This window comes from Piliocolobus tephrosceles, chromosome Y (genome assembly GCF_002776525.5).
Source record: "Piliocolobus tephrosceles isolate RC106 chromosome Y, ASM277652v3, whole genome shotgun sequence".
NCBI lineage: Eukaryota > Metazoa > Chordata > Mammalia > Primates > Cercopithecidae > Piliocolobus > Piliocolobus tephrosceles.
Window position 1 is genome coordinate 1,856,854 of NC_045456.1, and position 8,626 is coordinate 1,865,479.

Genomic DNA, 8,626 nt, shown 5'->3' on the forward strand with positions numbered 1-8,626 from the left:
AGAGTGAAGAGTAGGGAATAATCCCAAGAAGCAAAACATGAGGGAGATGGTGGTGTCAGCAGAAGCCAGAATTAGAGCAGGGAGTTTATCAGGAAAAATGTAAGCCCCCAAATTTCCTCAGCATTCTTGGGGCAATACTGAGTTTTGCTGCCATCTATGAGAAGGGAGCTGGTGCCATTTCTACTGAACTATTAAAGGCAGCTGGAGGGTTTGGGGCCAGCCAGGTGGCTGTTATGTTCATCGACTCTTGGAACTGTGGTGAGTGGTCTTCCTACAATGGGCAGGCTTTGGAAGCACCTGCCCAGTGTCCTCACATTCTGGTGGCAAAACGCTCTTTGTAGGGTGACAGGGCAGGGCAGATCTGCTCCTGCTTGGAGTTCAAACTGAGACTTCCTGAGTGACATGAAATATTGATCAGAAAACATTCACTTGGGCTGTTATTGTTTAATGACCATTTCTTGTTCATGATTGTACAGGTAACTCTTAATAGATACTTTTGGAGAATCTTTCTTAAGAAATAAAACCCTGGACAATCCCAGCACTTTGGGAGGCCGAGGTGGGTGGATCACGAGGTCAGGAGATCGAGACCATCCTGGCTAACATGGTGAAACCCTATCTCTACAAAAAATTAGCTGGGCGTGGTGGTGGACGCCTGTAGTCCCAGCTACTCGGGAGGCTGAGGCAGGAGAATGGCGTGAACCTGGGAGGCGGAGCTTGCAGTGAGCCTAGATTGCGCCACTGCACTCCAGCCTGGGCGACAGAGCGAGACTCCATGTCAAATAAATAAATAAAGAAAATAAAAAATAAAACCCTGGACAAGTGGCACAAGATTTTGAGGCTGTTAATATTATGAATATCTTTAAGAATTCTATAAGCAGTTGAGAGCAAACTATTCCATGATTTCTCCCCTGTTGGCAAGACCTTGGGTAGAATTTTTCCCGATTAGTCACTGACCAGCATCATTAGAAAGGGGTTCTGAAAACAGCAGAAGCAATTGGCACAGTTGACATACTGGTCATGTGTCAGACACAGGGACAGTTCAGGAAGGAGTATAATATCTCTATTGAAGAGTGTTGGTTAAAAAAAAGCATTTGAAGTCCCAGCCTCTGCAACTCCTTAAACAGGTGAGTGATTGAAGACATTTACTAACACTCCAAGGCTGTTCCATGATTATATTTCTGTGCTCAGATGACATATCCGAACCACTTCCCATTGTATGACTTGGTTTGTACTATGCAGCCATTTGAAAGATGCATAAGAGACTCTGATATTGAAGTCAGAGTGTTGAGTCTTTCCAAAGAAAGTCCAACTATCAAAAGTCATGGGCTTGGTTTGTTGTACACATCTGCAAGTGGATGACAGCTGACTGTGGGATACAATACTAACAGCCAAGCCACTTCACTGTGAGCTGATTTGGGGAAATGGTGCAGGGTGAGCCTGGCTGATATCGTATGTTCCACCCCTCTCTAATAAACCCATCAGCCAGGTCCGAGGTCTGGAACTTAACAGCAGTCGCTTGGGAACTGGCATGGGAGTCTTCTACTTAGACAGTTTATGTCTACTGAAGTAGAAGCGGCGAAGACCTCATGAAAGGAACCATAAAGGCTGGATTGTCTTGAGAACCTAGAAGACATACTGAAGCAGCAACATGATATGGAATCCCTTAAAGCTTAAGCTCTTCAAGGGCAGGACCCCTGACTGATTTGCTCATCATGGTACCCTCAGTGTCTAGCAGAACGAGGTCTGCTAAACCATGGCACCTGGAACACAATAGACATATTTTTTGAATGAATGGATTGAAATTCTACATAAGTGGTTCTTAAACTTTAGAGAAATGTTTCTCAAACCTTAGTGTGCATCAAAATCCCCTGGAGGGCTTGATAAAGTACAGATGACTGGACCCCATCCCCAGTGTTTCTGATTCAGCAGGTTTGGGGTGAGGGTTGAGAATTTGGAGTTCTAAAAAGTTCCCAGGTGATGCTGATGCTGCTTGTTGGCTGACCACACACAGAGTAGCCCTACTTTGGAGTGAGAAACACCTGGGAAGCTTGTTAAACATTCTGCCACTTCCCACTCCTGCCACACCTGGAGATTCTGATCCAGTTGGTCTAGGGTGGGACACAGGAACCTGCATCTTAACAAGTTCTGCAGATTCAAATGCTGGTGGTCCCCAGTCACACTGTCAGAAACACACATCCACAGGGAAGTGACAAATGGTTTGAATCTCTCTTACTAAGAATGTTATCAAAGTCGCCGATTGCCCCTTTGGAAACTATCAGGTACAAAGTTCAGTGGCAGCCAAGCCCTGGCAAGCCACATGCACGAAAACAAATGGAAGTAGGACTGGGCATGTGAGCTGTTGTAGAATGAAGAAATGAACATGAGGTCATCCCATGTAGGAAGGAGAGAGAAATATTAGAAGAAAGCAGCTGAACACAGCTTCAAGCCATGTGAGGTGTGGAGAAAAGCTAGGGGTGGCTGTAGTGGGCAGTGGTCAGCCTGGGGACGGGCCAGGGAGGCAGTAACAAAGAATACAGTCAATCCCATAAAGCAAAGACTTCAGGTAAAGTTCACATTTAGATGCTAGTTGCAGATGGGACTTAAGGGGGCAGTGGCTCTCAACTGTGGCATGTTGGGTTTGAAAGGACTCTGGAGTTCACTTTGGCTTCCCCAGCAGTCCTGAAAGACCAGAGGGGTGAAGGTCAAGACACCCAGTCTTGTTGTCTTGATTTCTGTGACCAGGTGTGCCACTGAGCTTACATGTCTACCTATACAATATATCAATTTTGTTTTATGCATGTCTGCAAGCAAATGACAGATGGACCTTTGTGGATGTAGTATGTGTCATGCCCACCCCGTGCCCCACCAACCACCTGAAACTGCCAGATGAGAGGCTTGGGGGGCATTTAGCAAGGCAGGCGTTCCTTCTGAGGTGAGCATTTGTGTGAAAGTGATTTAGTAGGAAGTGTTTCTGGAAAAGATCGATAGGAAGCGGGTGGCAATGTGAGACAGGGAAGGGAAGGGAAGGGAAGGGGATCAAGCCAATGTATGACACCAAGCATGCTCCCACAGAAGATAACTTTGGCTCAGTCCCATAGGGGAGCTCTGGAAATGGTGTGGGTCACACCTGGAAAGGGAGCTGGGGTGTTTGTATACCTGCTGCCACCCTGCCTGTCAATCGTTGGTTAAGGGAGGCCCCCCTGGAGAAGTATATTTGCAGGTGCTTTTGCTTCTCTTCACATGCACAGGCAAGGTGGAATCCAGCAGAAAAGAAGGGTCTGCCCACAAAGTGATGCACGTGCTGGCTGCTGGGAGCAAAAGCCACTGAGATCGGTGGGCCCCCAAATTACAAATGGATCAAGGGTTATGGGCGGGGCTCCAATGGGGTCTGCTAAACCATGGCGTCTTGGACAAGTTCCCTCTCTTCTCCAAGCCTTAGGTAATTCTTCTTATGGCCAGTCACATTCTATTTCTTCTACTTGTACTTCTTCTTTCAAGATTCTAAATTGGCAAGAGGTCCTGATTTATCCCGTGACAACATTACTCTTTGTAACTTCTACTAACTGGTCCCAGGTCTGCCCTCTGTAGCCACGAGACCACCTCTACTTCTTCTTGCCCTTCGGAAAGTTGAAAATAATGAACATTTAACCCCTAGAGGGGCCTTTTCTCTTAGCCTAAAATCTCCAGATTCTTTACCTCCTCCCCAAATGAGGAAGAATGTTTCCAGTCCCCACCTCCTTTGGCTGGCTTCTTAGGATATTCCCCAATTCATCCAGGAGCCTCTGAAAATGTGGCATCCAGATGGAAAATGGGGGATACAGGTACCTTCTGATTTGAATATTCAATCAAATGTTGTTTGGGAAAATGTGTTGCTTACCAAGTCATCATCTCACGCCTCAGTGATCCACTGTCATCTTGTGGGGGGGGGGGTGAGAAGGGCAAAAGAGACCACAGTATATTATTAAGTCATATGACAAGGGGCAGTGGCCACTAATTTTTCCCCTCTAGGTCTCTGACTTCTGATCTTTTGCAACTAGTAGACTTCCTTCCTTTTTGGAAAAACATTGACATCATAGCCAGAACAAGTTGTCACTGAGAATGGAGAATTCAGAATGCAGCAGAAATTATTAATAATCCTCTGTGACAGTGCTTCTTAAACTTTCTCATGCATCAGAATCATGGAGAGTGCTTGTTAAAACAGATTACTGGGTCCCACTTCCAGAGTTTCTGATTTGGCAGGTTTGAGATGAGGCTGAGAATCTGTTTCATAGCAGGTTTCCAGGTGATGCTACAGGAGGATCACTGACAACCCACTCCTCTATGACAATTCCTGACTGCTTGGGCTCTGGTAGCATGAGTTTTCAGAAGGGTTTAGTCAAGGGAAGGAAAAGGAAAAACTCGCATCTCTTGTGTATACTGTGTGCCAGGAGCAGTCAAATATATTCTAATCTTATTTTAACAGTGCTATGAATGTAGGTGCTATGAATGTATTCTCCTTTTAAAAATAATAAAATGACACAGAATTTAAGTTACTTGTTTTAAGGTCACATGAGGGTAGATCTGGAATTGGAGCCCAAGTCTGTCTGACTCCAAAGCCCAGTTCTTCCCCACTCACCACACTGCTCCTTAAACTGTCAGCTGAGCCAGAATGTCAAAATCCCTCATAATAAAACACACACACACACATGCACACATACCCACACTCCACTTCTTGAAATCCTTTCACTTGAATTGCATATCACAAAAATACATTTCACATGCTCAAAAAATGGTCTCAGAAGGAGGTGCAGATAACATAGAATTTTTTTCTACTGCATGTCTATTATTGTTTGTAATCATGTTTTCACAATAAACTTACTATGTGTCAATTTCTAATAATAGGCACTCCACAGAGGTTGCCAGAAGCCATGTGTTGGAAAGAAGTATAGTTGGATTGAAAGGAGCCAGTAATGACAGATGAGAAAGGATTAACCTGCCAAAACACTGTATCCTAAATACCAAACAGGCGAATTTCAGAGTTTTATGGTTTTGAGAAAAGGTTTCCAATATTATCCTTATACAAAGGGGTTTTCTTCCTCAAAAGTGCGTTACAATGGATGAACCTTGAAAACATTATGCTAAGTGAAAGTAGTCACAAAAGACCACATATTGTATGATTTCATTTATATGAGATAAGGAGAATCTATAGAGATAAAAAGTAGATTAGCAGTTGCTTAGAGCTTTGGGGATTGGTGATATAGGGAGGTGACAGATAAAGGGTAGGAAGTTTCTTTTTGAGGTGATGAAAATATTCTAAAATTAGACTGTGGTGACGGTTGCACAACTCTGAATATACTAAGAACCACTGTTCAATTTAAATGGATGAATTGTATGATATGGAATTATATCCTGATGAAGCTGTTACCAAAAAGAGCACATTAAATTTGTAAAAAAAATATTAAATGGCCATTATACATGGAAGTTCATAATTTTGGATTTCTATAAACACATACAATTATTTTAGAGGTGGCAAGAACTCTGTAATTTAGATTTAGCTAGGGAGGGCCAATTGGAGAACAGTGGAGTGCTCTGGCTGATGAGCATTGCCACCTTGATGTGGGAAGTGAGGTGAGTGTTTGGAAGACTTTAGTTCTAGGGTCTGTCACAGGATGTGAAGATGCATGAAGGGATCAGGGACAGCAATTCACTGTCCTGACGAGGGGTAGGGGGTTCAGGACAAATTGCAGGATCTCAATAGGTATTCTGGGGTGAGTAGCTGGGCCTTCAACAGAAGCCCAGCCATATAAATTGGGGCATGGAGGGTGTACTGGGGCAAGAGGGGCACCTGGGCATCTGGGGCCCTGCATTTGGGTAGGAGGAGTAGCAGTATGTGTGCCTGGATGCTGAGAGGCATGTGAGGTTAGACTGGAGTGGCAGGGTTGCACGAGGTAGTAAGGCTTTCTCAAAGGAGTTGAGTCCACCTGGACTCCTTAGTCGGGGGCCACCCATGGTCATCCACTTGATTCCTAGGGATGTAAGCTCAAGACCTTACCAGGATGTGCCCTAAATCCTAGCTGTGTGAGGGAAAGGAGAACAAGAGATAAGGAAGTAATTGTCCCTATCAAGTTTCTTTTAATAACTCTTTACTCCTTCCCTGTATCTGTTCAACTCAACATTACTTATGCCAAAGACCATGACAGAGGCTGCAGATACAAAGACCAAGAAACAGTCCCTGCCCTCCGGAATTTATAGCCTAAAAGGGAGGGCAATTCATAAGTAGATCATTTTCAACATAATAACCTCATCCTGTTAGATCTGTCTATCAACATTCCTTCAGGTTGGGTCGCAAAGCGTGCTTCTAGGGAATCCAAATCATTATGGTCTGAATGTATATGTCCTCCTGAAATTTATATGTTGCAACTTAATCTCCAATATGATAGTATTAAGAAGTGTGACCTTTGGGAGGTGAGGAGTGTCATTACAAAAAAACCCTGAGGGAGTCTGTTAGCCCCTCACCCCTCTGCTATGTGAGTACACAGTCAGAAGGCACCACCTATGAAGGAGAGAGCCCCCATTAGACACTAAATCTGCTGACAATTTGATATTGGACTTATCAGCCTCTGGAACTGTAAGCAATAAATTTCTATTGTTTATAAATTACCCAGACTAAGGTGTTTTGTAATAGCAGCCGACACGGACTGACACCAACTTAAGATACACATCTACAACAACTTTAAAAAGCACACATTGAAAGTTTATTTAGCATAATTAATATTGCACAAATCAAAACAATTGAACTCATGGACACAGAGCGTAGAAGGATGGTTACCAGAGTCTGGGAAGGGTAGTGGGGGCTGGGGAGGTGAGGAAGGTTAGTGGATAAAAAAAAAATAGAATGAATAAGACCTACTATTTGATAATACAACAGGGTGACTATAGTAAATCATAAGTGTGCATTTTAAAATAAAGAGTGTAATTGGATTGTTGGCAACTCAATGGATAAATGCTTGAGGGATGGATTCCCCATTCTTCATGATGTGCTTATTTCACATTGCATGCCTGTATCAAAACATCTCATGTACTCCATAAATATATACACCTACCATGTACCCACAAAAATTAAAAATAAAAAATGCACAGAAATTAAGATACTTATATTTTTCATACATATTACTCAAAGGACAATGATTTTTTTAGGTAGACTGACAGTTACATTTTCTAAAGAAGGTCTTATAAACACACCTAATATGAAAACATCTTCAGTTAACACAGTTCATCAAACCTTCAATGGCAAAATATGTTAAGGTAGCATGTTGGGTCATGTGTCAACAATAAACACATACTTGTTATGTAAAACTGGATTTTTGATGTTAAGAGTTTAAAGTCTCTCACGGCATCTTTATTCTCAAATAAGTGTGACATTTTGGATTCAATCTGGAAGTGTGGTGATGGACAGATCAGATGGGATAGGATCCAATTTCTGGATTAAATATATGCTGTTTTAAAAACCTACTTAAACAGCTTTAAGTTGAAAAGGGGACAAGTGTACTTCATCACCCTGACTATTTGGCTTAAATGAACTGTGTGTTGCACTATTTTATTTTTATCATACATAAGGTCACATAATATAGTGGGGAGGGAGCCTTTGATTCTAGTACAAACTTGGTAACTTAATATCCAAGTCATCCAGACAAACCGTACTCTCACTGGGGCCTGTTTGTCACATTTGTTTAAAAAGAAAAACAAGATTTCAGGGAAAAGGGACAAAGTTTGACTAAATGATCTCAAAAGTCCCTTCTAGCAAAATTCTGTTGGGTTGGGTAAAGGCCATTTGAATTCAAAATGTAGATCTGTGCAAAGTGAACCAAGCTGCTATTTTACTTGTGAATCAATAACTTTAATGCTAAAACCCCCAAATCCCCACAAAACCAGCACCCGTCCCCTCAACCCAGCTTTAGCTCTAACATTAGGAATTCAAATTGGAGTATTTTTAGCCTCTGGAGTTTAAAGAAGCCCAATTGGAGCCCCTGCCTGCACTTTATAATTTGGCTAATTTAAGTCATAACACAGTTTCATCTTTGACAGCAAAATCATTTTACTAATACTTTTATGCATTTAAAGAATTACTTCTAATTGGAGACTTTGTAAGTACTAATGGCATGCCAGGTAGGAAATGACAGAATTTTATCCTTCCTTGAACTGCTTTTCCCTATGAAATACAACCCCAGCTGTCAGAAATACGAGTTATTACAGATGCCCTCAAAAGGCTCACCTAAAAAAGGCTGCCAGAGGGGTTGCACTAGAAAATAGAGAAATCAATCCCTGATGAAAGCAAAAGAAGTCTCCAAATTGGCAAAAATAAAAAAAAAAAATAGAAAAAGACCAGTTATATTAATCATTTAGTTATTCAAGAACAGTATGGAGATGGAGAGATGCTTTCCTAATGTCTCAAGATCAGGGTGGTTTTAGTCATTTCCATGCTGGGGTGTTTCTTGTAAAAAATAACTTTATGAGGAAGGGCTCTAAGAAATTCCAGCTTTACCGAGCTTTGCAACCGTACTGCTCATTATCCCGGGATAACATCGAAGATGTAGCAGCCAGTAATTAGATCAGAGCGTGGAAAATCGGGGAGAGAAACTGGAAGGAA